This window comes from Eptatretus burgeri, unplaced genomic scaffold (genome assembly GCF_056783735.1).
Source record: "Eptatretus burgeri isolate ZD-2024b unplaced genomic scaffold, Ebu_testis_v1 Ebu_testis_scaffold_28, whole genome shotgun sequence".
Taxonomy (NCBI): Eukaryota; Metazoa; Chordata; class Myxini; order Myxiniformes; family Myxinidae; genus Eptatretus; species Eptatretus burgeri.
The window spans coordinates 166,208-177,902 of NW_028221978.1; the positions used below are offsets into that span (position 1 = coordinate 166,208).

The 11,695-nt window shown below is 42.7% G+C and overlaps 1 long non-coding RNA gene across 6 annotated transcripts; it reads left to right on the forward strand.

Moving 5' to 3' along the window:
• Positions 1-3,095: 3,095 nt before the first annotated feature.
• LOC147007756 (uncharacterized) lies at positions 3,096-10,329 on the forward strand. Of its 6 annotated transcripts, none has more exons than XR_015053947.1 (6): positions 3,096-5,758; positions 5,869-5,947; positions 6,303-6,470; positions 8,353-8,488; positions 9,548-9,707; positions 9,973-10,329. It is a non-coding gene; the product is annotated as an uncharacterized LOC147007756 (long non-coding RNA). The 6 variants fall into 6 exon arrangements; XR_015053949.1 differs by having other exon boundaries at positions 3,096-5,547; positions 5,660-5,758; positions 5,869-6,470; XR_015053945.1 differs by having other exon boundaries at positions 3,096-5,947.
• Positions 10,330-11,695: the final 1,366 nt, after the last annotated feature.

The window sequence follows — 11,695 nt, forward strand, 5'->3', positions numbered from 1 at the left end:
GACATTTTTGTTCCAAGAAAATAGATTATTTCCTCATCACATAAGGAGTTCTCCAGTGGTGTTTATAATTTATCTTTTCCTGGTTCTTTGCTTTTCCCAGTGGATATTTTTCTCTCATTCATTTGTGTTTCACAATCACTCAGGTTTTGCTGAAAACAATATTCAGAGAACATTCGTTCATGATTTATTGCCACCTGTTTCCCACCTCAGACCTCGACAGAGACGCTCGGGTGAGTTTCCCGGACGAGTACTTCGCTCGGTATGTTGAAGTCACACAATCGACACATCACCTTGGAGGGGGGTGCAGGGACGACCTGAACACGTTTCTTGCATATCGGTGGTATGTTCTCAAGGTGAGGTCCCATTAGAAAAATAAATGTTTTGGATTATTTTGCACAAGATATTTGATGGAGGAAGAGGTTTACTGATTGAGTTTTTATAATTTATTCGTTTGTTTAGGTAAGTGGAAAATCAGACCGTGAGGTGTGCATATTAATGTGGGGATGAATAAATATACCTGGGACAGATCATGTTGATTATACAGATGAAAGAAATCATTTGAATTGCCCACGAGCTTCACCATGAGGTGATTATGAACAACCAGCCATCTTCAACTGGAGGAAACGGCATGAAGGACAAAATAAATGAGAAACTCGTGCCTCCTTCACACCATGAACGGTCCCGCTGCTGGAACACTTTCCTGTCTCATTCCAGCAGGTGGAACAATTTGTTTGTTTGGTATAAAATTCCCATCCCTTTATCATCATGCTCCAAGGTCGAGATAACACCGAGGAAGACAATGAGTGGATGCAGGGAAGGTCAATCTTGGTTTCCTTTCAAGACCGGAGTTTTTTTTTGTTGTTCAGAGTGAAGGCTCGTGGAAAAGAAAGAAGAAAGAATGAATCAGGACAACTGAACAAAAGGAACAGCAGAGAGAGAGGGGGGTGGGGATGAGGTCACCAACACCAGGGTTCATTTTTATCATTTATCTTTTGACCCACAGCGGAGTACCACAAGACTGAGACTGCAAGAATGAAATGACAGTGAATGAGGTCAAAATGGAAGATAATTTTATTTCCCATGAGGTACGTTTTTGATATTATTTGATTATTTTACATCATTGATTTTTTCATCAGATTTGGTCCGTGAGGAATGAGTAGAAGCATTTCTGGAACGAGTATGTAAATACCAATCATGACCAAAGGAAGGTATTTATGAATTCTTATTTTTACCCTCGTCATCGGAGAGGACGTCATATTTGAGTTTGTTTATGTTTGTTTTTTACATGGAAAAATACTTTTGCCAAGTTTGTGGGTCTGCAGTGTCTCTTTAGATGGAATTGTATGAGAGCAGTACTCCATCAGGCTGCTGACGAAAGCTTTGTATGTGGTCAGAATCTCAGGTGGACTGAGGAAGCACTTTGCACGATGGAGGATTCCCTGTCTGCGGCTGGTTTTGGAGGCCAGGTGAGAGATGTGGCTTTCCCCAGAAAGATCAAGGCAGACAGTGAGATTCAGAAGCTTGAAGGAAAGGACTTCTTCGAGAGGATTGTTGAGAAAGTAGATGGGGGTGGGGGGGGGTTCTAAACGGTCGTTTCCAAGAGACATAGTGAGAGTGTGAAATGAAAACCAGCAAAAGAACAGGGCCCAGAACACCACCTTGAGGAACTGCAATCTGTACAGGAAGATGGGATGAGAGAACTCCATTTAGCGCCATTCATTGGCTGCGACAGGCGAGGAAGTCTGTGAGCCATGAGTGGATATGGCCTTGGATACCATGGGAAGAGAGTTTGGTGAGCAGGGCAGGGTGCCAGACTGTGTCAAAAGCACGTGATATGTTGAGAGAGATGGCTCTGATTTCATGTCTGGCATTGAGGACCTCCATCCATTGTTCGGAGAGCAGAAGCAGCATATCCAGGGAAGAGTGACTTGGTCTGAAACCAAATTGATGATCAGAAATCAAGCCATTGGGGAAGAGGAAGGATTTAATGTCTGAAGCGATGATGGATTCCAGAACCTTGCTGATGATTGGGAGAAGGGTGATTGGTCTGCAGTTGCAGGGATCTGTTTTTGCACCTTTTTTATGGCGAGCGTTAATGTTTGCTGATTTCCAAGAAGATGGCAGATGACCTTCAGCAAATGAGAAGGTGAATAGAACAGAGAGAGGGTGAGCAAGAACAGAGGAGCAGGTTTTTAGGCTGCATGGGCTGATGCCTTCTGGACCGGTTGCACAATCTGAGTCAAAGTTTGAAAGCAAGCTCTCCACCTTGTCAAGAGAAAAGGACACAGATTCCAGGGACAGCTCAGCGTGACTGGGTAAGCTGGATCCAGAAAGCGATGGGCTTGGAACACAAGATTTAGAAGCAAACTCAGAATTTCGGCATTCAGCCTTTTCATGTGCATTGTTAGCTGCGTGGCCATTTGAGGTAATGGAGTGGATGGAGGGGGAACAAACACCAGAAACAGACTTATCCAGATGCCACCAGGATTTGGAGGATGGAGACAGGTTTGAGAGTTCAGACTTGAGATTCAAAAGATGTTGTTTTCTGGCTCTATTGAGGGTAGACACACACTTGTTACGAGCTTTGTGGAAGGAACTGAGATTGCATTCAGTTGGATGACCCTTCCATGAGGCGAAGCCATGTTGTTTCAGGACAACTGCCTTGCCACAAGCTTCAGTGTACCAAGGGTGGAAGGAAGGGTAGGACAACTGAAGACGAGATGGGATAAATCTGTGAGAGAGAGAGAGAGAGACAGAGAGAGAGAGAGAGAGAGAGAGAGGGAGAGAGAGAGAGAGAGAGAGAGGGAGAGAGAGAGAGAGAGAGAGAGAGAGAGAGAGAGAGAGAGAGAGAGAGAGAGAGAGAGAGAGAGAGAGAGAGAGAGAGAGAGAGAGAGAGAGAGAGAGAGAGAGAGAGAGAGAGAGAGAGAGAGAGAGAGAGAGAGAGAGAGAGAGAGAGAGAGAGAGAGAGAGAGAGATATATATATATATATATATATATATATATATATATATATATATATATATATAGATATATACATACAGATAGATTTCTCAAAAAGAAATTCCCAGGACGAGTTGATGTCGGAGGAAGTGAAGATGGGAGACCAGTCTAGATTCTAGAAGCTTGATGGCTGCTTGACGTCCCAGCCAGTCGGCCTGAGTGAAATGCCAGACTCCATGGTGCTGAGGAGGTTCTCTACTCACAGTCAGAGAGATGTCTACTTTGACACGCATCTGGTTAGATAAACCAATTAAAGCGGAGGAAAGAACAGCAGATATTTTCATGGGTCTTGAGATAACGTTCAATATTGAGTTGAGTCTTGAGATAAAGTGGCTTTTGCAGTTGAAAGTGAGTCTGTTCATTTCACTTTTATATTTCGTGTATATTAATGTATATTTTTATATTTTTGAATCACGATTGACTGAAGATCTTCGGGACTTGCATTTGAGCCCATTGTCTCATTAAATAACATCAGGTGGGTTGATTCAGCCTGTCTTCCTACCGAGGTCAGCGAAATGAGGACCAGCTTACTGAAAACAGGGGCAATGCATCAGTGGCACCGCCACACTCTCAGCATTGACGCAACCAGCAGCCATAGGCTGCAGATGAAATAATGATTCAAATTGATGTAAGACCCAAGGTCTTATTTGTACATAAATCACACGTGGGACAAAGAGGTGAGGAGAATGCACTTTCAAATCGATTTACAAGAACGTTTGTAGATAATGAAAAGGGAGAAAAAGCAAATGGGATTCAAACCTGGCATTGCCGTATCATGAGCCTTGAGATCAGATGGGAATGTTAAAAAGGGCCAACGGTCTTTGATTTGCTTTTTCTTCGGCTATTTGTTCATTTATTTATTTATTTATTTACTGACTTTCTGATTGTGCATTACTCGACCAAGTTTTTCTGCCTTGCAACACTGATAATTAATTTATCACCACCATTGCTATCTCCAAGATTGTCATTACCCTTGGGATTCCAGGATGGAAGCTCGGATTTTGCTTTTGGTTCCGGATTCATCTTTGGTTTGGTGCATGAGCCGTGGTTCCTTGCTGGTGTGAAGGTGGATGCTTCAGGACCAGGGAAGGTTCCGTTCAGTCTTAAAGACTTGCAAGTGGAGATGAGTGTATGACACGGTGGTGGCGGCATGTACACACACACACACACACACACACACACACACACACACACACACACACACACACACACACACACACACACACACACACACACACACACACACACACATCTTGATTTACACACGCACGATTCTGATTTCTACACATATAATGCACATTATATCCACACATATTTGATACCTGATCATACATATATAATACGTGACATATTACACATATTCTACAGTAAACCCTAAAATATCGTGGGTTTCGACCAATCGTGGGCAACCAATTATGTTCCGATTTTGCTATCGTGGGTTTCTTTTCAAGCAATCATGGCTCTTGATCTGAGATGAGTCATCATTTGCGGCTGGCACCTGCGTGCAGTGGTGGATTAATGCACAGGCCCTGGACCCCAAGATCAACGTGGACCCCAAGATCAACGTGGGCCCGGAAAGAAGAGTGAGGGCCATGCAACCTATGCACTGCATGGAGCCCCAGATAACATGGGCCCACACAACCCATCACGGGGACCCGGGGGTGGGATCTCACTTTTCTGACAAATCACATCAACTTGTGAGTACATCAAGGGAATACTTCATCTCAAAGAAAGACAGCACTGTGATGTAATGAATCGATTGAAAATGTTTTCCCTGATATTTAACTGGACAGGACTATTACAAAATTAGGGGATGAGGTGAGGTTTGCAGGGAAAGCAAAATGGAATAATGATGTTTAATGTCCACAAATACAAGAATAATCACAATATAATTTGTACATTCCTCATGTTAATACATATCAATATTGTTTAACAAATCCACACGTACATGAGGAGATGACATCTGATTATGGCAGCGCGTGTACACGCATAAACACACCAACATGAATCTTCATTTACACGTGGACATGCACAATTGTGATCAACAGCTCTGTTAGCGGTTCTGGAGAAGGTTTTTTATATTGTTTTCAGATTCGAACCAAGATGGCGTCCAGACCACGTGACTGATGTCATCATCTATCTGTAATTCCAGCAGTGTGTGTGTGTGTGTGTGTGTGTGTGTGTGTCTGTGTGTGTGTCTGTGTCTGTGTCTGTGTCTGTGTCTGTGTCTGTCTGTGTCTGTGTGTGTGTCTGTGACCGCTGTTTCTCGACAACCGCTGGTCCGATCAAATTGAAACTTGCCAGGTATATTGCTGGAGACCTGAGGATGTGCCTTTTCAAGGTTTGATATTAATCGGACGAGTGTTTCCCAAGTTATGGCCATTTATTTACCAACCAATGACAGGAACCGTTGTTGCGGCCATTTTTTAATCAACCAATGACAGGAAGCGTTGCTGCGGCCATTTTTTATCAACCAATGACAGGAAGCGTTGCTGCGTCACCGTGGTCGATGGGGAAGAGAAACTCAGCTGCGTTCGCCATTACGGGTTTTTTCTCTTCTCTTCTCTTCTCTTTGTGTTTTTCCTTGCGAAAAGGCAAAATACGTTGGCGCTAATTGAATAATTGGTTAAAACTAATGATTTATCAAAACGTTGGCAGATCCAGCAGCCTCCGTATTCTTGCCCTGGACGAGGAAACAAAGAAGAAGCGCCGTTTCCTCAGCGATGTTGTTTATGAAGAGGTGCTAACGAGATCAAGGTGTGTACATGGAGACAATTTTTATTATTATTTATTTATTGAAGAAAAATTGTTCCAAAAATAATTTATCAAAAAAAGTGCACAACTTTTTTTTTGTTTCCAATTGTCAGAACGCTGTGGCCTTTGGAAGTGCTAAGGAATTCAGCTCCACTCAACATGCTTGCCAACGAAATACATCTCAATTTGGTGGTAAAAACGATTCACAACGACGGGTTTCCTTAATCATTGCTCTGCAGTCTGCATTCAACCTCTTCATTTGTCATCTCATTGACCTCATTTCGTCTATCTATAATTCCAGCAATGTGTGCGTGTGTGTGTGTGTGTTTGTGTCTGTGTGTGTGTGTGTGTGTGTGTGTTTGTGTCTGTGTGTGTGTGTGTGTGTGTGTGTGTCTGTGACCGCTGTTTCCCAACAACCACTGGTCCGATCTAATTGAAACTTGCCAGCTATATTGCTGGGGACCTGAGTATGTGCCTTTTGAAGATTTGATATTAATCGGACAAGTGATTCCCAAGTTATGGCCATTTATTTACATACCAATCACAGGACAGGTTGCTGCGTGGGCGTGGCTGCGTAGGCCGGTGCACGGCCGGCCGACGATGACGTCACGTGCCGTGCTGGTTACGATGGGGATCGATCGGTGCCTTAGTTACCGTGGCGTAGGAGTGCCAATGGTAAATGGCAGCGAATGTCATGGCAAGCAAAGACAGGGAGGTAAACTTGATTTTAATTAACTCTGTGTGTAAGTATCACAGCAGTTGTTACTTCAATGCAAGCGGTAATTCGTGGAATAATGTGAACATTCCGTACGGGCACGCACTACTTTTGGATAGTGATGACTTACTGTATTCTAATAATTTCTCGATTTCTTATCCGCATTTATAGATAAACACAATGCCCCAATCCAGTCGTCGTTTATGAGAGCGAAGGAATGGCCTGTGTAGTTGTTTGAAAGTTTTTTTTTTTTTTGCATGTACGGCCACGCACGTATGGGCACGCGAGACGAAGGAACGGCCTTTGTGGTTGTTGTTTCTGGCTCGTGGTTTGAGTTTTTTTTTGTATATACGGCCACGCACGTACAGCCACGCGAGAGCGAAGGAACGGCCTGTGTGTTTGTTTCTGGCAAGCGGTTTTAAAGTATATACAGTATATATATATATATATATATATATATATATATATATATATATATATATATATATATATATATATATATTTTATTTTTTTTTTGCACGTACAGCCACGCATGTACGGGCACGTGAAAGCGAAGGAACGGCTTGTGTGGTTGTTGTTTCTGGCTCGCGGTTTGAGTTTTTTTTATTTTTATTTTGTATATACGGCCACACACGTACAGCCATGCGAGAGCGAAGGAACGGCCTGTGTGTTTGTTTCTGGCAAGCGGTTTTAAAGTATATACAGTATATATATATATATATATATATATATATATATATATATATATATATATATATATATATATATATATATATATATATATATATATATCTATATATATATATATTTTTTTTTGCACGTACAGCCACGCATGTACGGGCACGTAAAAGCGAAGGAACGGCTTGTGTGGTTGTTGTTTCTGGCACGCGGTTTGAGTTTTTTTTTAGTTTTTTTTTGTATATATGGCCACGCACGTACAGCCACGCGAGAGCGAAGGAACGGCCTGTGTGTTTGTTTCTGGCAAGCGGTTTTTAAGTATATACAGTATATATATATATATATATATATATATATATATATATATATATATATATATATATATATATATATATATATATATATATATATATTTTTTTTTTTTTGCACGTACAGCCACGCATGTACGGGCACGTAAAAGCGAAGGAACGGCTTGTGTGGTTGTTGTTTCTGGCACGCGGTTTGAGTTTTTTTTGGGGGGGGGGAGGGTTTGCACGTACGGCCACGCATCTACGGGCATGCACTAGTAAATTAAATTCTTGACACATCGTCGATCAGATATATGAAGTTCCAGATTTTGATTCAACTTCTGTCTGGAATACCACTTCATCGATGACATCATTGTTATCACCTGATATACCCCATTGGGAGATGATGACATGTGACTGGTTTCAAAATTTTTTTGTTGGATGGTTTTGGAGAAGAAGATGTCCAAATTTTTCCCTTTCATACAATATTACTGCCATGGCATGTGATGTATGACATCAGAGGTATCAATAAAATATTCTCCCTGGGGGTCCTTCGTTATCCTTCATGATCCTTCATTATTGGAAGTTCCAAGTCAATTCCAACCAATTTTAACATCCAGTGAAGTAGCAAAAGCGACTGTACACCAGTTTTAATCGCTGTATGTTCTTGTGCGTAATCATTGAGTCCAAAGTTAACAAATATAAATGTGGTTCCAATAGAATTGGTGACTTGGGTCCGCAGAGCCACGTACTCAAGTTACTTGCTGTTAGAAATGGTTAGATTCAACTTTGTCGTCACTCACAAACACTGATCCACATGTTTGGAGGGGATGTTTTGATTGATGCTTGGAGGGACTCCCCTCTTGTACAACCTTTGCTGTCACACCTGCTTTGATTTTCGCCTCATTGTCTGCCAGGATACGACGCAAACACAACAGGTTCCCAGTGTTGTTTTTCACTCAGGGTACCCCCAATGTGTTTGCCGAGTTGATGGACATCCGTAACCTCAGCACCGATGTTGCCATGCACGACACCCAATGACACAACCTCCTGGTAATCCACTCTTCCTATCTCACATGGCTTCGTTTTTCGATTCATTTCACTTGATCTCTATCACTCTCTCTATTGAGTGTTGCCTGTACCTGCTGGTTGCATCATTGGTTGGGACGCGGCCATGCCGCTGATGCAGTGTCCCCCTTACCAGAACACTGGTGCTCATTTTGCCGACCTCGGAAGGATGACAGGCTGAGTCAACTTCCTGGTGTATTTTAGTTTAGCGGCCAACGGTGCTTGAACTCAGGACCCTGCGGTCCCAAGACGCCACCCTAACCACTAAGCCAACAGCAGGCAATTTCACTTGATCAATGGTGATAAATAAATTATTTAACTTTGATTAATCGGTCTGACATCCAGGCAGAGTAAAGTATGCATCAAAAAAGTGGAAAATACATAAATCCATTGCAGTATGAGAAAGGGAATGCTGTGAGGGGAAAAACCATGTGGGTGGGGTGGTAGCAGCATTATCAGAGATCAGGAGTGAGTGTCGGAGAAGCCGAAAGGTGGTGATGGACATCACCAGTCTTGGGAAAAGTGGAAGGGAAGAGCATGAATCCTCAGACTCAGACAGGTACACACACTACAGAAAGAAAAGTAGGATCAAGGATGGAAGGTGAGCATTCAGTTTAGCCTTGCAAAGGTTAACCAGGTGAGAGTTCTTGTGAGAGCGCATGTGACCTCAAGGTGGGGGTGGGGAAGCGTTGTTGGAGCTGGGGATGGATGATTGGACACGGGTGGGTGGAATGAAATGATTGAAAATGGAGTACACCGATCTACCTGTGTTGGTTGCACACTAACACTGACTCGGCCTCCAACCAAGAGAGGTTGATGTGTGATAAAACAATGCATTTGTGTCAAAGTACGAAATGTACCGAAGACTCATTGAAAGAATCCACCATGATAACGGACTTTCCAATGGAGTGTTGATATTCCTGAAAATGGAATACATTTGTGTTGGAGTATCCCTCATGAAAAATGTGTATTCCTCGATATTAAGAGGAACCAAAGTAACGGTATCCTTAACCTTTCTTCCTTTTGATGCTTGGTGTGTCCAAGGTGTTAATTTCTACACTGAAGATCTTTGAAGGAACCTTGAATACACAAAGAAAACCAGAACTTTGGGATTTCTCATCCTCTGCTTGGGAAAGGACACAAATAACCTGGAGAACCAAAAGAATCATCACAGGGATGGGGTGTCTGGTTCTGTTTATGACAAGTGAGTATCACTCTTGGATTTTTTTCTCCTCAGGTTCCGGCTCATGGAGGAGTTTATGCATATTTCACATGTTTACAAAATGGGAAGGTAAAGATTTTTGGGAGTGTGCCAATGTCCCTGTCCGATCGGAGTGTTTACAGGCTCAATCACAAGCCTTGAGTCGCTGCTGAATGATATGTTGATACAGTAACTGAACTCGTCTGAAATATGTCGAATGTTCACCTAATTGATTGCCTTCATGTATGTACATGGATTCTCGTTTCAGGATTTACAAGTATTCACTGCTGGAGAGGAAACAATCGAACTCGGTGTCCAAAGGAAGTGCTTGATAACTTTCTTTTATTTGTCACAATATTTTCACTAGTAAATTATATCACCTAAACAGTGGAATCCATTTTTAGCTCGTCTACGACGAAGTATGGAAGAATTGTTGAAGTGATGACGATGTCAGTCAGTCCCTTTAAATCCCCTAAACCGACTCCCCCCCCCCAACCTTCACCTCATGCAGCCCAACTTCGCCAGACCTAAATCGGGAAACGAGCGTCTGTTCCACTTGGGACGATTCATTTTCATATTTACCAATTAATATGAGTGATGGAAATAAAAGATCTTGGAAATGAAATTGAAGTCATGTCAAAACACTCAAGTTATACATCTAATATCCAGGCATATTTACACTACAAGTGTTGTCTGGTTGGCATTGTAATCGAAGGCCGCATGTTTTACATTTGCTCGCAGAGATTGTTGATGGACCGGTTTGTGGCACGGTGTTTTGAAATATGAGTTGTGCAAATCGGAATGAATGGAAGTGTTCCTTCATTTGATCGGCCTGATCTAACAATGTTTTTGGAAACCATAATCAGTGTGCATTCCCTTTACATTGCTTTGAGGAGGAGGAATAGAGGACTAACAAGAGGAGGAGGATATTTGGCCAGCTCAAAGGATACATTGAACCTTGGACCATCATTGAACCTCAAATTCAGCTCTGGTTGAGAGGAAACAAGTGGTTGTTGATCATTAAACCACCGATCGTAGTTTTCCCATCTTTGCTTTCAATATTGTAAATTTTCCCACAAAGAGGACGAAACCTTCTTCACCACTTTATCAAATGGAAGAACTTCAGCATTTTTCAACACAGTGTGTTCGTGGAAAGCAAACGTGTACTTGTACGCTTCAAGGAGAAATTAATGACAGGCTTTGGTCACACCTTCCTCTTTTGGGAAGAATGGTGTGTCATGAATAAATTAATTACTCCTGAACCCAATCCTCACCTTCCTCTGGGAGGAGAAGATTCTTATTGTCATGCTCATTTACATCAGCAGGGTCTTCCCTGCTGTAACAACATCTCCAGCATTGTCATTCAAAATCACTGTTCTATCCAAGTTCCAATATCTCCAGATATGGCCCCTCACCACTCCCCCAGTGATATGGCCCCTCACATCCATCTTCCTCTTGATCACATTCCAGAGGTTTTCAATGGGGTTTCGGTCTGGAGATTGAGATGGCCATGACAGGGTCTCGATCTGATGGTCCTCCATCCACCCCTTCATTGGCCTGGCTGTGTGGCATGGAGCATTGTCCTGCTGGAAAAATCAATCATCAGAGTTGGGGAACATTGTCAGAGCAGAAAGAAGCAAGTGTCCTTCCAGGACAACCTTGTACGTGGCTTGATTCATGAGTCCTTCACAAAGACAAATCTGCCCGATTCCAGCCTTGCTGAAGCACCCCCAGATCATCACCGATCCTCCACCAAATTTCACAGTGGGTGTGAGGCTTGTTGGCCTCTCCAGGTCTCCGCCTAACCATTAGATGACCAGGTGTTGGGCAAAGCTGAAAATTGGACTCATCAGAGAAGATGACCTTACTCCAGTCCTCTACGGTCCAATCGTTATGGTCTTTTGCAAACCTCAGCTTGGCTCTTCTTTGCTTCTCATTGATGAAGGGCTTTTTTCTAGCTTCGCAAGACTTCAGCCCTGCCCCTAGGAGCC